Consider the following 14,888-nt stretch of genomic DNA (forward strand, 5'->3'; position numbering starts at 1 on the left):
TGCTGTCACCTTTTATTGGCCACAGCAAGTCATAAGACAGGCTCAGATTGAAGGATGGGGAAGTAGACGCCACCTCTAGATAGGAGTTGGGGCAAAGTCACACGGCAAATGGCATGGTGATTCAGGAAGGAGTGGGGCATTGGGGTCATGTTTGTAATTGATCTACCACAGAGGGGAGCCCCACTTTGAGAAGGTGCTTGGTGGCCTTGGGGCTTAGGGAGCCACGGGCCAACCTGCTAGATGGGGCCTTCAGTGGGGTGGCGGGGACGTCAGTTTAACCTCAGGATTCGACTCTGAGCCTCTTGCGAGCCCATGTCTTTGGTGTCATCGCAGCCCCAGCTGCGAGCACAGAGTGGCTCTTCCAGAAAGTTCGTTGAATGACTGAGTGACCTAAGTCAGTTTCTGTGCCAGGCAGCCCAGAGGGACCATCCCAGAGCCTCCTTCTCGGGGTGCAAGCCTGGCTTGGGGTTGGGGGGGTGTCTGCACTTGTGGAGTCCCCCATGCCTGCCGGGAGCCTGAAGACGCAGAGACCTCCTGCCTCGCCTCGCCCCCTCCGTGGGGACCCTCTTCCCCACACTCCTTGGTTCCTGTCGGAGCCAAGATGTGTTGTCATGGAAACCGCTTGGCAAACGCTGGCAGGGAGAGGCGGCCAACAGCAGCTCTCCTGATCGAGCTCCGGGCGCCGGCTGGAACCACGTCGCGGGACGGTGTGAGCAAGCACGCCCGGCCGTGTGTGACACGCGTGGGGACAGAGGCCGGGGCGGCTGCAGGAGGGCGTGCGGGGAGGTCAGGGCACCCCAGCGTGCGTGCCCCCACGTGTGCGCCTGTGCGTGTGGGTGTGTGCGCCTGTGCGTGTACCAACAGTGCAGCCGCGTCAGAGTGTGTGTGCTCCGAGTGTGACGGCCGCGTGGGCCGGTGCAGGGTGTGTGTGGGGATGGGGGTGTCTGATTGGTGCTGTGACCTGCGGCAGCACAGCCGCCCGGGTTGAGCACCCACGGTGGCCTGGACATCACACTAGGTGCTGACAGGACCGGCAGAGGCGGCCGCTGCCCTCATCCCCAGCCTGTACTCCTGGGCTGAACAGGTACTTGTGAGAGTCGCCGAAGTGCGTGCCGGGAGGGTTCTGGGAAGAGGCAGCTGTGGGGCCTGAAGCCTAAACGTGGGGTGGAAGGCATCCAGGCCGCTGCTCCAGATGGAGGGCACAGCCCGGGCAAAGGCCAGGAGGCCAGGGAAGAAAGGATGGAGTCTGGAGCCCGGGAGAGGTGGTGAGGGGCCATGGCCCTGAAGGAGGCTGGGGCTTCATCTGACTTGAGGAGGCCCAGCTGGGGGTGCAGGGGGCCTTGTAGGCAGAGGAACTCCGGAGGTAGGAACTAGGGATGTGAGGCTGGGGCAGACAGAGCTGAGGGATGCAGCTGACAGCTGGCAGTGGTGAGCCATGGTCTTTGAAAGGCTTCCTGTTGGGGGCAAGTGGCTTGGAAGGGGGTGTGTGGAGGCCGGGGAGTCTGTAGCCGGCCTGGGTGGGGCGGGCAGTTGAGAGAGATTTTGGAGGTTTACTAGATGCTCCTTGGTGACAGCGGCACTTGGAGGAGGAGGGCAGGGCCGGGATATAATATGGTTTCCTGGGATGGGAGGCACTGAGAAGGTCTGGGTGCTCGTGGCACCCCCAGAGCTGTCTCACCAGGGGGCTGCTTCCAGAGCTCCCATTAATAGGCACTTGGCTCTCTGGGGACCTGCCTGGGTCTCCGGCCCCACAGGGTCCCTGAGCCCCGCCAGGCTGGGTGGGTGTGCACCGCAGCAGGCACTGGAGACCCCGGCTTCTACAGGGCTTCTTCAGGCACCTCCGAGAGTCCAGACACGCAGCCACCCCAGGCAGCGAAGCCTCAAGAGGGAGCCGGGCGCGTCCTGGGCACGCCGGCTGTTCCTCGATACCCGAGATCCCCTGTGCGGCTGGGGTTGCTGGAGACGCCCAAGGAGCAGGGGCTCCCTCCTCATTTTCACCCCCGACCCCAGCTCTGGGTGTGTGGGAGGCAGAGGTGATGGCTCAGGAGGGTGTCGGCTGCTTCAGGCCAGCTCTGGCCACTTGGACGAAGCCGCTGGGCCGTGGGTTCGGCCGTGGGTTCGGCCGTGGGTTCTGGCTGCAGAGCTGGGGCCCCTCATGCGCCTCATGGACCGGCCCAGCGCAGCCCACGCACTCACTGGAGGCTCCTTCCCAGGGCGGGACCCCGAGGGGTGCTGGGCCTCCCTGGTGACCTTGCTGGCCAAGCCAGGGGCCAGGCACGTCTGAAGACTCCAAGGGGGTTTCCATGGTCCGTGGTGTGGCCTTGGGTGGGCGCCCGGCCAAATCACCAGACACCAGGCCTTCAGGATCCCTGCATCCGCCAAAGCGGTGTGACCCACAGGTGCCGGGCAGGGCGGCCTCCAGGTCAGAAACCTTCCAGGACCCTGTGTACCAACTGTTTGCATCCCTGCCCATGGATGCCCCCTCGTGGCAAATCCCATCCATCTTAGAACCACGTTTCAGAGTTGAGGACACAGGGCTGGAGCGGGGACACGGTTGAGCTCGGTGCCACTCAGGCCCAGAAACTCCAAGCTGGCCTGATCAGCGTGCGCCTGGTCATGGGCACCATCAACATAGCTTTTGTTATTTATTATTATTATTTTTTGAGATGGGGTCTCACCCTTGCCCAGGCTGGAGTGCAGTGGTGCAACCACAGCTCACAGCAGTCTTGACCTCCCCGGCCTCAGGTGATCCTCCCACCTCAGCCTCCCAAGTGCATGCCACCACGCCCGGCTAATTTTTAAAAATTTTTTGTAGAGATGCGGGTAGGTCTTGCTATGTTGTCCAGGCTGCTCTCAAACTCCTGGGCCCAAGAGATCTGCCCGCCTCAGCCTCAAAGTGCTGGGATTACAGGCGTGAGCCACTGCTCCCAGCCAAGCCTTTGTTATTCTTGTTGGGGTCCAACTGTAGGGGCTGTGGGGAGGTCTGCAGGCAGTTCAGAGTCAAGACAGACCCCGACAGGGACGGGTGGTGCAGGGAGATGTCACGGGAGATTCGCTGCCATGTGCCTGGCCCGTGTGTCTTTTCTTGTTGGAGAAACTACATGTGGAGTTACTCCCGGCCCCTGACTGCAGGCAGCACGAGAGGATAGGAGACGGGGATGGAGGGAGGAGGGAGTTGGTGACTGAGAGAGACCAAGAACCCCAAGAGACAGAGACAGACAGAGACACAAACTCAGAGAGAGAGAGAGACAGACAGAGAGATGGACATATGGGCCTCCCTCCCAGTCCCCCAGCCTTGGCTGAGCCCATGGACAGCCCCAACAGTGGAGGAGGGGTCCTGGGGGAGCGGGCTAAGGGCCCCAGTGTATGGCTGGGGCTGTCACTTTGCACTGAGCATCCCCCCAGCCCCAGCCGCCCTGGCTGCTCTCTGGAGGGAACAAGGGCTTTCAGAGCTGGGGACCCGGCGTGAATACTAATCCAGAAGCTCAAAGGGCGGCCTCACAGGCTGGGCATGGGGAGGCTGGGCCAGGGCCAGGGCCAGCTGAGCCTGTCTGGGAGCTCGCCCTGCTTGGCCCTAACCCTGCAGTGGCGTGCTCCTCGTGCTGGGGAGCTCCTGTCCTCCCCTCAGGCCTGAGAGGGTCCCCAGCTACCCCAGGACAGGGTGGGGGGGGGGTGGATACTGCAGTTTCAGGGGTCAGGGTCTTGTGTCCAGCACGAGGTGACACCAGGTGGGCCCCCAGCACATGGTCTCTTGAGAATGGCTGCCCAGGAGGCCTCAGGCCGATAGGAGGGTCCTTAGCTTTGCTTTGCATTCCTACAGTGCTACAGCAACAGCTCCAGGGAGGCCTGGGGAAACTGAGGCATGGGCAGGGAGCCCATGGCAGGGAGGAGGGCTTGACTATACTCTGTGCTGGGGCACCCCAAGTGCCACAGGCAGTGCTGGGGTCTGGCCCCGTGCATCCTGCCTGGGCTGGGATTCAGACCCCTTTGCCTCCTACCTGGACATCACCTGCTGCACCCAGGAGACCTCAGTGTCAGGCCATGGAAACCCCTGCTTGAGCCATGCACGGCTCCCCTGCTTGTGTTCCGAGCCCCTTCACCCCCCAGCCCCTGGCCCTCAGCAACCCCCCTTCCCGGATGCAGCCTCATCTCTTCTCCTGCTCCCCTGGCTCTGCCCCACTTCCTGCACCTGTCTTTGCCCAGAGCTCTGCACACATTCTGACAGGCAGGCCTCTGCTCGCACGGTTCCTTCCACCTGGCACGCCCCCATCTCTGCCCTCGGCCCCGGCTCATCTTGCTGTGTGGTGAAGTCAGCCTCAGCGCCGTCCTCCTCTGTCCCCACAGCACTGTCTGCCTGCACCCTTGCCTGCTGGCCTTGGAGCAGGGCTGAGCTGCAGAGAGGCCAAGCCCCTGTCCCGCGGCCCCGCGCCCAGCACATGCAGGGGCTGGAGTTTGCTGAGTGAGCAGCTGCTGCTTCCTAGGACTTCGTGTGCCAAGGCCCCTGGGAGAGTTTTCCTCATCCTTATAAAACCTGTGCGAAGCATTTTCCTGTTTTCCAATGTGGATGAGTTTCCTGTGGCTGCTGTGACAAATGACCACAGCTGTGTGGCTTCAAACAGCCCACATTGACTGTCAATTCTGGAGGGCAGAGATCTGAAGTCAAGGCTGGGGCAGGGCCGAACTTCTGCACAGGGCTCCAGGGGAAGGTCCTTCCTGCCTATTCCCGCTTCTGGGGGCTCCAGGTGTCCTTGGCTTGTGGCTGCACCACTCCCATCTCCGCCTTCTCCTCTGTGTCTCTGTGTCTTCTACTTTCTGTCTGTTTTTTACAATTTTTTATAGAGATGCTGCCCAGGTTGGTCTCTAACTCCTGGGCCCAAGTGATCCTCCTGCCTCGGCCTTCCAAAGTGTTGGAGATTACAGGCGTGAGCCACCTCGCCCAGCCTCTTTCTCTCTCTCTTAAAAACATTGTTGGCTGGGTGTGGTGGCTCATTCGAGGCCGAGGCAGGTGGATCACTTGAGGTCAGGAGTTTAAGACCAGCCTGACCAACACAGTGAAACCCCATCTCTACTGAAAATACAAAAGTTAGCTGGGCTTGGTGGCGTGCTCCTGTAATCCCAGCTACTCAGGAGGCTGAGGCAGGAGAAGCACTGAGGCAGGCAGAGGTTGCAGTGAGCCAAGATCATGCCATTGCACTCCAGCCTGGGTGACAGAGTGAGACTCCATCTCAAAAAAAAAAAAAATTGTCATTATTTTTCACATTGTCTTCTTCCTCCAATGAGGAACCTCTTTCTGTCTCTTATAAGGTCACTTGCGTTGGATTTAGGGCCCACCCTGACTCTGACCCAGGATGACCTCATCGTGAGATCCTTACTTTAACCATATCTGCAAAGGCTCAGTTTCCAAATGAGGTCCCATTCTGAGGGTGCAAGCAGGCACATCTTTTGGGGGCCACTATTTAACCCACCCTGGGGAAACTGAGGCAGGGCAAGACGAAGCAGCTTCCCCAGGCCACACAGCTCTCTCTCTCTCTCTCTCTTTTTTTTTTTTTTTATTATACTTTAAGTTCTAGGGTACATGTGCACAACGTGCAGGTTTGTTACATATGTATACATGTGCCATGTTGGTGTGCTGCACCCATTAACTCGTCATTTACATTAGGTATATCTCCTAATGCTATCCCTCCCCACTACCACGGCTCTCTTTTAACCCCAGGTTTGCCCGGGTCAGAGGATGGTGATGGGGACGAAGGTGGGGGCAGCCCTCTTTGTTCATCGCTGAAAGGACAGGGGTCCCCATATCACTACCTCTTTCTAGAATAGACTCTGACCAGGTAGCTTCAACCAGAAAGGGGTGTGCAGTCTGCTGGTGTGGAGACCAGTGTGTCACCGGTGCAATGTGGACAGTGCGTTGGCTGCCTGAAGCCTTGCCTGGCAGAGGCCAGGTCATCAGCAGGCTGCCTCTGTGTTCCAGGGGACCTGGCACTGGGCATGGTGCCACCCACCGTGTCCCACCTTGGGGCACCCAGGAGGGACCCTACTCATCTGGGCTTCCAGTCTCCTGGGCTGACCCAACAGACAGAGGAGGAACTGCCACTCCGGGCTCAACACATGCTTCCTTTTCCTGTGGCTCCCATCCCTGTAGCTATTCAGGGAGGGGAGTGGGGGGCCGGAGAAGGGTATTTCACAATTTCTTTGTAATAAGCAGTTTTAGGACAGAACATTCAGGTCAGGCTCGGTGGCTCACGCCTGTAATCCCAGCACTTTGGGAGGCTGAGGTGGGTGGATCATTTGAGGTCAGGGGTTCGAGACCAGCCTGGCCAATATGATGAAACCCTGTCCTTCCTAAAAATACAAAAATTAGTTGGACGTGGTAGCTGGCACCTGTAATCGCAGCTACTTGGGAGGCTGAGGCAGGAGAATCACTTGAACCCGGGAAGTGGAGGTTGTAGTGAGCACAGATTATGCCATTGCACTCCAGTCCGGGTGACAGAGTGAGACTCCGTCTCAAAAACAAACAAACAAAATTCATGTTTTCTCAGGTTCTGAGTTCTCCATCCCCAACAGAAATAACCTGGAAAATCCCCCACGGCAACACGTGTCAAAAAGTGCAGTTTTGTGAGCCAGAATCTATTTGTAGGAATTTATCCCGAGGTAGGGGGAACCGGATACCTGTGCAAACATCCGTGGAAACAAGATCATTTATCACAGTGATATATGCTAGTGAGACACCAGGAGAAACCAGAATGTCCCAAACCAGGTGACAGATTCATGACACGGAGTTCAGCGCAGACCATCAGGGTGTGGAGATGGACTTCTGGCTATTGGTGGGTGTGAAGTCACGGACTGCCTGTAGAACGCAGTATGTGGTGTGAATCCCTTAAAATACGTATTTAGGCTGGGCATGGTGGCTCATACCTGTGATCTCAACATTTTGGGAGACCGAGCTGGGAGGGTCGCTTGAGCCCAGGAGTTTGAGACCAGCCTGAGCGACATAGCAAGATCCCATCTCTACATAAAAGTTTCAAAATTAGCCAGGTGTGATGGCATGTACCTGTAGTCTCAGCTACTCAGGAGGCTGAGGGAAGAGGATTGCTGGAGTCTAGGAGGTCGAGGCTGCAGTGACTCACATTTGTAGCACTGCATTCCAGCTTGGGCAACAGAGCAAGATCCTGTCTCAAAAAATATTTATTTATTTATTTATTTATTTATTTATTTATTTATTTATGAGACAGAGTCTCCCTGTGTCGCCTGGGCTGGAGGGCAGTGGTGTGATCTCGGTTCACTGCAAGCTCCGCCTCCCAGGTTCACGCCATTTTCCTGCCTCAGCCTCCCAAGTAGCTGGGACTACAGGCACCCGCCACCACGTCTGGCTAATTTTTTGTATTTTTTAGTAGAGACAGGGTTTCACCGTGTTAGCCAGGATGGTCTCAATCTCCTGACCTTGTGATTCGCCCGCCTCAGGCTCCCAAAGTGCTGGGATTACAGGTGTGAGTCACTGCGCCCAGCCAAAAAAATTAAAAATATATATATATTTCAATGAGGTGGAAAAGGGGATCAGAAGGATGTCTGACAAGAAGGTAAGAGAGGTTACCTCTACGCAGTTGGCTTATGGGGTCTTCTTTTTGTTTTGATTTTTCATAATTTTCCAAATTTTGCACACTGGACACCTAGTGTTGTTATTTCTTTCTCTCTCTCTCTCTCTTTTTTTTTTTGAAACAGAATCTTGCTTTGTCCCCGGGGTTGGAGTGCAGTGGCACAATCTCGGCTCACTGCAACCTCTGCCTCCCAGGTTCAAGTGATTCTCCTGCCTCAGCCTCCCGAGTAGTAGCTGGGACTACAAGCACCCACCACTGCGCCCGGCTAATTTTTGTATTTTTAGTACAGACGGGGTTTGACCATATTGGCCAGGCTGGTCTCGAACTCCTGACCTTGTGATCTGTCTGCCTTAGCCTCCCAAGGTGCTGGGATTACAAGCATGAGCCACAAAGCCCAGCTGTGTTGTTATTTCTTAAGGCTTAAAACAATTCCTCGTGGCTGGGCGTGGTGGCTCACGCCTGTACTCCCAGCACTTTGAGAGGCCTAGGCAGGTGGATCATGAGGTCAGAAGTTCAAGACCAGCCTGGTCAAGAAGGTAAAACCCTGTCTCTACTAAAAATATAAAAATTAACTGGACATGGTGGTGGGCACCTATAATCTCTGCTACTTGGGAGGCTGAGGCAGAAGAATCACTTGAACCTGGGAGGCAGAGGTTGCAGTGAGCCGAGATTGCACCATTGCACTCCAGCCTGGGCAACAGAGTGAGACTCCAACTGAAAAAAAAAAAAATTCTTTGCACTGGTGTGGGACGATGGTGACGAATCCCTCAGCCATCTGTGGGGTGCTGCTGAGGGCGTGGGGGGCATTTCTGCACGGTGAAGCAGAGCTGGTGGGAGGCTGCCCGAGGGAAGCTGGCACTGGGAGGGTTTGGAGAGAGGAAAAGGGCAGTCTAAGGGAAAAGCCTCTGGGCTCTGTCTGGAGCCGTCGTGCCGGCCTTCACGGCCAGGGCTGGGCTCGGTCATCCTCCCACACTTAGAGTCCTTTCCATCTCGTGGTGACTGGCACAGGGCCAGGGCTGCGCTCACAGCTGGTCAGGGCAGAGCAGGGCGCCCATCCTCAGGGCCATACTGACCATGGGACTAACCTGGCGGCCTGGTTCACCCCTCTCACCAGGGGCCTCTCCTGGCGGCCTGGTTCACCTCTTCACCTGGCACCTTGCCGGGTAGCCTAGTTTACTCCTCTCACCTGGGGAGGCATGAACTGGCCCCAGCTGACGGACCTCCCTCACCTGCTTGGCTTTAGGCTCTGGGGCCCCCTGCCCAGGTGTTTCTGGGAGGCTGGAGGGGCCCACATGCGCTGCACCGCGGGCAGCTGGAGGGAGTGGGGCAGGACACCGAGCGCCGGGAGGGGTGTGGCCCTCCTGTCCCGCTCGCAGCCCCACACGGGCCCCAGTCCAGCCCGCCTCGGTCCCTGCCCCGCGCGCTGACGTCACCGGGACCTCCCGATCCTCCCGGCCCAGGCCGAGCTGCCCACGCTGCTGCCCGGGGCTCGGTGCCCGGCGCGGCCTCTGCCGGCTCCAGCGGACGCGGGACTGCGAGGTACCGGGGCGCGCGGAGAAGACTCGGGGGCGGGGGGAATGGAGAGGGACCTCCGTGCCGGGGCGGGTGGGCAGGGGCAGCTCCGGGTCCGGCCCGGCCCTCGCAGCAAGCCCCGAGGACGCCCGGGCGGCGGCGGCTACGAGCGCGCAGGGACCGCGGAGACGCGAAAGGGCGCACTTGGCTAGGGTTTGGTGCAGCGCGGTGCCGGGGTCGGCACAGCTCGGGCAGGTCCCGCAGAGACAAGGCCGGGCCAGGGAAGGGCTACGCGCCCCCTCCCCGCCATCCTCCCAGACCAGGGCGACCTGCACGCTTCCCGATGGGAGCAAACTGGGGACGGGTCGGGAATCCAGCGCCAGGCGCCCCAAAGAAGGCGCTTCCGGGCTGGGGCGAGCCAGGAGGGTGCGGGACGTCCCCAGGGAGCCTCCAGGGCGCAGAGAATGTCGTGGCGCCCCGGGGTCCCCCAAGGCTGTGTATGTGCCGGGCATACTTCCTCACCGAGGAGACTGAGGGAGAAGACGATGGATATTACCCCTGCAGGGAAGCAAGACAGGTCTCAAAACCAGAAAAGCGAGGGAGGAGGGACAGAGAAATGGCAAACTTTACAAAGGGCCAGGGAGGGCAGGGACGTGGGTCCTTCCTGCGCCCATCACGGGAGGGAAACACTTGGGAGAGGAGTTTGGGGTTCGCAGGTGAGGAGAGAGAACAGGAAGCCAAGGGTCTGGCCCGGAGGCCACTAGCCCTGTGGTCTAAGCCCCCGGTTTCCCCTCCTAGCGAATGGAAACTGAGAGGTGAGAAACCCCCAAACCGTCCGTCTGGTTCCGCCTGAAGGTCTCGGCTGTCAGCTAATGAATAGCTCGATGCAGCTGCTGGGAGATTTTGCAAAGCGCATTCAGAATAGCGAGAATCAGAGCGTGGTTTCTTGCCCGAAGCCCGGGCATCTGCGTGGTCAGATGGGGGAGAATGAGTGCCCGGAGCTGCGCGGTTTAGGGCAGCCTAACCTTGGATACCTGGTTACTGGGCCAACCTGGCCGCCCTTGTTGCTCAGAGTGGCCGACCCTCCCTGGGATGGGGGGGATGGGGGGATGTGGACGTGCTCTTTTCTAGTCTTTGGACAAAAAAAGGCAAGGGGAAGAGGAAGGAGAAGCGTCTGAGTTTACCCATGGTATTAACAGCAGCAGGGCTGGAACATGGGTGCTCTGGGAGAGATGTCCTGCCCTCTGTCTCCCATCAGCACATCCCTGCTCCAGGAGCAGCTGGGGTTCCAGTGTGAAGCGTGGCTTTGAAACCAGGCCCTGCTGCCCCCAGCTGTGTCACCAGGGCCAAGTCACTTAATGTCTGAGCCTGTTTCCCCATGAGGCTCCATGTGTGGCTTGGAGGAGGCAGGCACAGGACCTGTTGGCTGCTGTCATGACTGCAGTTAGCAGAGGAGGGGGACACACTGGGGCAGGACCCAAAGGACAGCGAGGAACCTCCATTTGGGGGGTCTCCTTTTTGGAGCATGGATGGGTTGATGAGTGCCAGAGGCTGCTGGGAAGCTGACCCCCACTAACGGCGGCTCCCTCCCCGTGGGTACCCCCAGGGCTCACATGCAGCTCTGGCTCTATGTGAGGAGTGGTCTTGTGCAGAAATGACCTGGCAGGATGGAAGGACTGTTGGGTGGCAGCTGACAGTGGGGACTGGGGTTTTCCTGAATGACCCATCGAGACACATGTGGCCACAAGGCTCCTTGAGAGGAAATGCTGTCTGGGCAGATGTCATGCCCTGGACGTCCAAGAGCTGTACCTGGGTCGAGGGACGGAGGGACCTGGGCCTTCTCATGCCCAGCTTGGAGCCTGTCACACCATTCTCCAGTCTTCAGTGGGAGGTGGCTGTGCTTTCGTGTGTGTGTGTGTGTGAATGAGAGAGACAGGGTCTTTCTGTGTCCTCCAGGCTGGAATGCAGTGATGCAATCATAGCTCACCACAGCCTCCACTTGCAGGGCTAAAGCAATCCTCCCATCTCAGCCTCCCTAGTAGCTGGGACCACAGGCATGCACCACCAGGCCCAGCTAATTTTTAAAATGTTTTATAGAGACGGGGTTTTGCCGTGTTTCCCAGGCTGGACTCAAACTCCTGGACTCGAGCGATGGTCCCAGGAGGTGGCTATTTTTAGAGCTTGCCTCTCACGTCCTGTTGATCTTCCAGCCAGGCCAGTCTGGAGCTGGCATGGCCACTCCTTCCTGGGCGGCTCAGGTTGGCTGACGTCGGTGTGTCTCTGGCTGGGTTTCCCACGTAGATTCTCTGAGTTACCCGTGTGCCCACCACTGCTTGCAGGTGTGCAAACGGCCATCTGTGGTTGTGGCTCCTCTGTGCACATGCTCTGGCCCCCTGAAAAACTTGCCGCTGCGGCCCTTCCTGTTGCTATGGGATTTGGTCCTCCCTGAAAGACTCAGATGGGCCTGAGGTTTGCAGTTTGGGCCCAAGTCACACCTGGAACCAATGTGTTAGGGCTTCTGAACTTTTGGTAAAAGGAAGGCATTTCTCAGCTGGGTGCGGTGGCTCACCCCTGAAATCCCAGCAGTTTGGGAGGCCGAGACAGGCAGATCACTTGAGACCAGGAGTTCGACACTAGCCTGGCCAACATGGTGAAACCCTGTCTCTACTAAAGATACCAAAATTAGCATCTGTGGTCGCAGATGCTAGGGAGGCTGAGGGATGAGAATCGCTTGAACCGGGGAGGAGGAGGTTGCAGTGAGCCAAGATTGCGCCACTTCACTCCAGCCTGGGTGAGAGAGGCCCAAAAAAAAAAAAAAAAAAAAAGGCCTTTCTCATTTCCTGATGCTTTGCCTGGGGTAGGAGGGTTTGCTGGCAGGGAAGCCTCTGACCAGGGTCTTCGGGTGGTCAGGCGGATGTGGGTGCTGGCAGGAAAGCCCCCTCAAGAGTCGGGGAAGGTCCGTGTATGAGGACCGGAGTAGGGGGGTCACTGTGTTGGGAGTCAAGATCCTGGTGAGCTGTGTAACCCTGGGCAAGTGGCTTTCCCTCTCTGAACCTCAGTCTCCTGGGCCATGATGTGGGTGAAACTCAGGGTGGCTTTGGAGGTTGGACAAGGTGTTGCATCAGAAAGTGATTTTGGGCCAGGCGCGGTGGCTCACGCCTATAATCCCAGGACTTTGGGAGGCCGAGGCGGGCGGATCACAAGATCAGGAGTTCGAGACCAGCCTGGTGAATATGGTGAAACGCCGTCTCCACTAAAAATACAAAACTAATCTGGGCATGGTGGTAGGCACCTGTAGTCCCAGCTACTCGGGAGGCTGAGGCAGTGAACCCAGGAGGCGGAGGTTGCAGGGAGTCGAGATCGTGCCACTGCACTCTAACCTGGGTGACAGAGCAAGGCTCCATCTCAAAAAAAAAAAAAAAAAAAAAGTAAGTGATTTTGGGACTTTGCAGGGTGGCAGGCACGGGAAGGGGAATGTTGGTCAGGGCCGGTCCAGGGTGCCCGTAGGCATTGCTATCTGTTTTACTGTCTCCTTCTCTGGAAAGCTGGGACACAGACCCTCCTGGGCATGTGGAAGGCCCTGGGCTGCTCCAGAGAAATAATTGATAGGCCCTTCTCTCGACAGAACAAATCATTCTGAGCTGGCTGTGGTGCTAGGGGGATGATTTAGAGATAACTGGAAGGTGATGGTGCTTGCCCCTCGTGGGTGGCAGCGCTGGTGAGCGGAAGGTCTGGGAGCGAGGAGCCGGTGAACAGATCGTGTGACCGGCACCCAGAAACAAAAATAAGCTGGTTAGTTTCATGTGGCGTCAGATGCTTGGAGGCCGGCTGAGCGCCGCCTCCTCCTGCTTGGGCCAGCCACGCTCCGGGAGGAAGGCAGGTGGGACCACACCCATCTCACCTGGGAGGACACTGAGGCACAATGGGGTTAAAAGAGGACCAAACTTGGCCAGGCGCGGTGACTCACGCCTGTAATCTCAGCACCTTGGGAGGCCGAGGCGGGCAGCTCATAAGGTCAGGAGATCGAGACCATCCTGGCTAACATGGTGAAACCCCGTCTCTACTAAAAATCCAAAAAAAATTAGCTGGGCGTGGTGGCAGGTGCCTATAATCCCAGCTACTTGGGAGGCTGAGGCAGGAGAATTGCTTTAACCTGGGAAGTGGAGTTTGCAGTGAGCCGAGATTGCGCCACTGCACTCCAGCCTGGGCGATAGCGTGAGACTCTGTCTCAAAAAAAAAAAAACTTAAAAAAAAAAAAAAGGGCCAAGCTCATGCCACAGCCCCCGTGCTGTTGAGGGCATTCCAGCTTCAAGGGTTTCCTGGGTGCCTCTTCCATAGTGGGTCCCCGGGAGGCTCTGAGGGGACTCAGAGTTTGCTGGGGGCGCTACCTCTACACCCTGACACTTGGCGTGGCTAGGGCAGGAGATGGGCTTTGTGGAGCCCCGCACCCCACCTCTTGTCCGCAAGCCCAGCAGCGGTTCCCCACCTCACTCAGAGCAAAGGTTAAAGCTCTTCCAACAGCGTCCCAGCTCCTGACGTGGCCCCATCTTCCCTCAATCTCATCCCCTGTTCTTTCCCCCAATTCATTCCAGCCACACCAGCCTCCTCTGGCTGTCCCCTGAGCCCCCAGACGTATCTGCCGCCGGCCTGTGTACACCCACCTCTGTCTGGGACAGTCTGCCCCTCCTCCCCACTGCCTCCTTGCTCAGAGATCCCACCTCAACAGAGCCCACTCTGATCACTGTCTCAGGAATGGGAGTGCGGGCCTGGCACCCCTGAACCCTGCCCCCCTCTGCAGGGAGGTGGTTTTTTGTTTTGTTTTGAGATGAAGTGTTTGCTCTTGTTGCCCAGGCTGGAGTGCAGTGGTGTGATCTCGGCTCACTGCAACCTCCGCCTCCCGGGTTCACACCATTCTCCTGCCTCAGCCTCCTGAGTAGCTGGGACTATAGGCATCCACCACCACGCCTGGCTAATTTTTTGTGTGTTTAGTAGAGACCGGGTCTCACCGTGTTAGCCAGGATGGTCTCGATCTCCTGACCTCATGATCTGCTCGCCTCAGCCTCCCAAAGTGCTGATTACAGGTGTGAGCCACCGCAGCCAGCCAGCCTTTTCTTTTTCCAATAGGACCTGTCACCTTCTAAGCTACCATATACGCTATTTACTTAGCACGTTTGCCACCTGCCTTCCTGCTGGAGCATCTAAGCTCCATGGGGCCAGGGACCTCTGTTTTGTCCACTCATGTTGGAAGAGCCCCCGGCACAGGGCCCAGCACCCAGGAAGCCCTTGACAGCTGATGTCACTGTCACAAGTCCACTTAACTGGGCCACAGGGCGCCTGATGCAACACTGCTCCTGGGCGTATCTGTGAGGCTGCTCAAGATGACCATGTTAGGATTAGGACAGTGGGTTCAGGAAGAGGGACTGCTCTCCCCAAGTGGCTGGGCACCTTCCAATCCCTCAACGCCCTGAATAGAACAGACGGCAGAGGGAGGAGTTCACCCCTCATTTCCTGCCTCACCGCTGGAGCTGGGACATCTCATCCTCTCTTGCCCGGGGACTGGATGTCCACTGTCGGCTGCCCTGGTTCTCAGGCCTCCGGACCTGAGCTGAGTTTGAGTCCCGCCTCGGGCTTCCCTGGTCTCTGGCTTGTAGTAGCACACTGTAGGACTTCTCAGCCTCTGAGGCCCGTGAGCCAATTCTCATAATAAATCCTTATTTTATTTTCATAGAGTAGAGACGGGGGTCTCTCTATGTTGCCCAGGCTGGCCTTGACCTCCCCGGC

The 14,888-nt window shown here is 57.9% G+C and overlaps 1 protein-coding gene across 2 annotated transcripts in view; it reads left to right on the forward strand.

Annotated features, from left to right (window-relative positions):
• Positions 1–9,039: 9,039 nt before the first annotated feature.
• The window catches only part of AMZ1 (archaelysin family metallopeptidase 1), a 75,394-nt gene continuing 69,545 nt past the window's right edge, over positions 9,040–14,888 (forward strand). For both annotated transcript variants that reach the window (XM_025378623.1, XM_025378622.1), the window contains exon 1: positions 9,040–9,134. The gene's annotated coding sequence lies outside the window, so the exon portion shown is untranslated. The remainder of the gene's footprint in view (positions 9,135–14,888) is intronic.

The sequence above is a fragment of the Theropithecus gelada genome, chromosome 3 (assembly GCF_003255815.1).
Source record: "Theropithecus gelada isolate Dixy chromosome 3, Tgel_1.0, whole genome shotgun sequence".
Classification (NCBI taxonomy): Eukaryota; Metazoa; Chordata; class Mammalia; order Primates; family Cercopithecidae; genus Theropithecus; species Theropithecus gelada.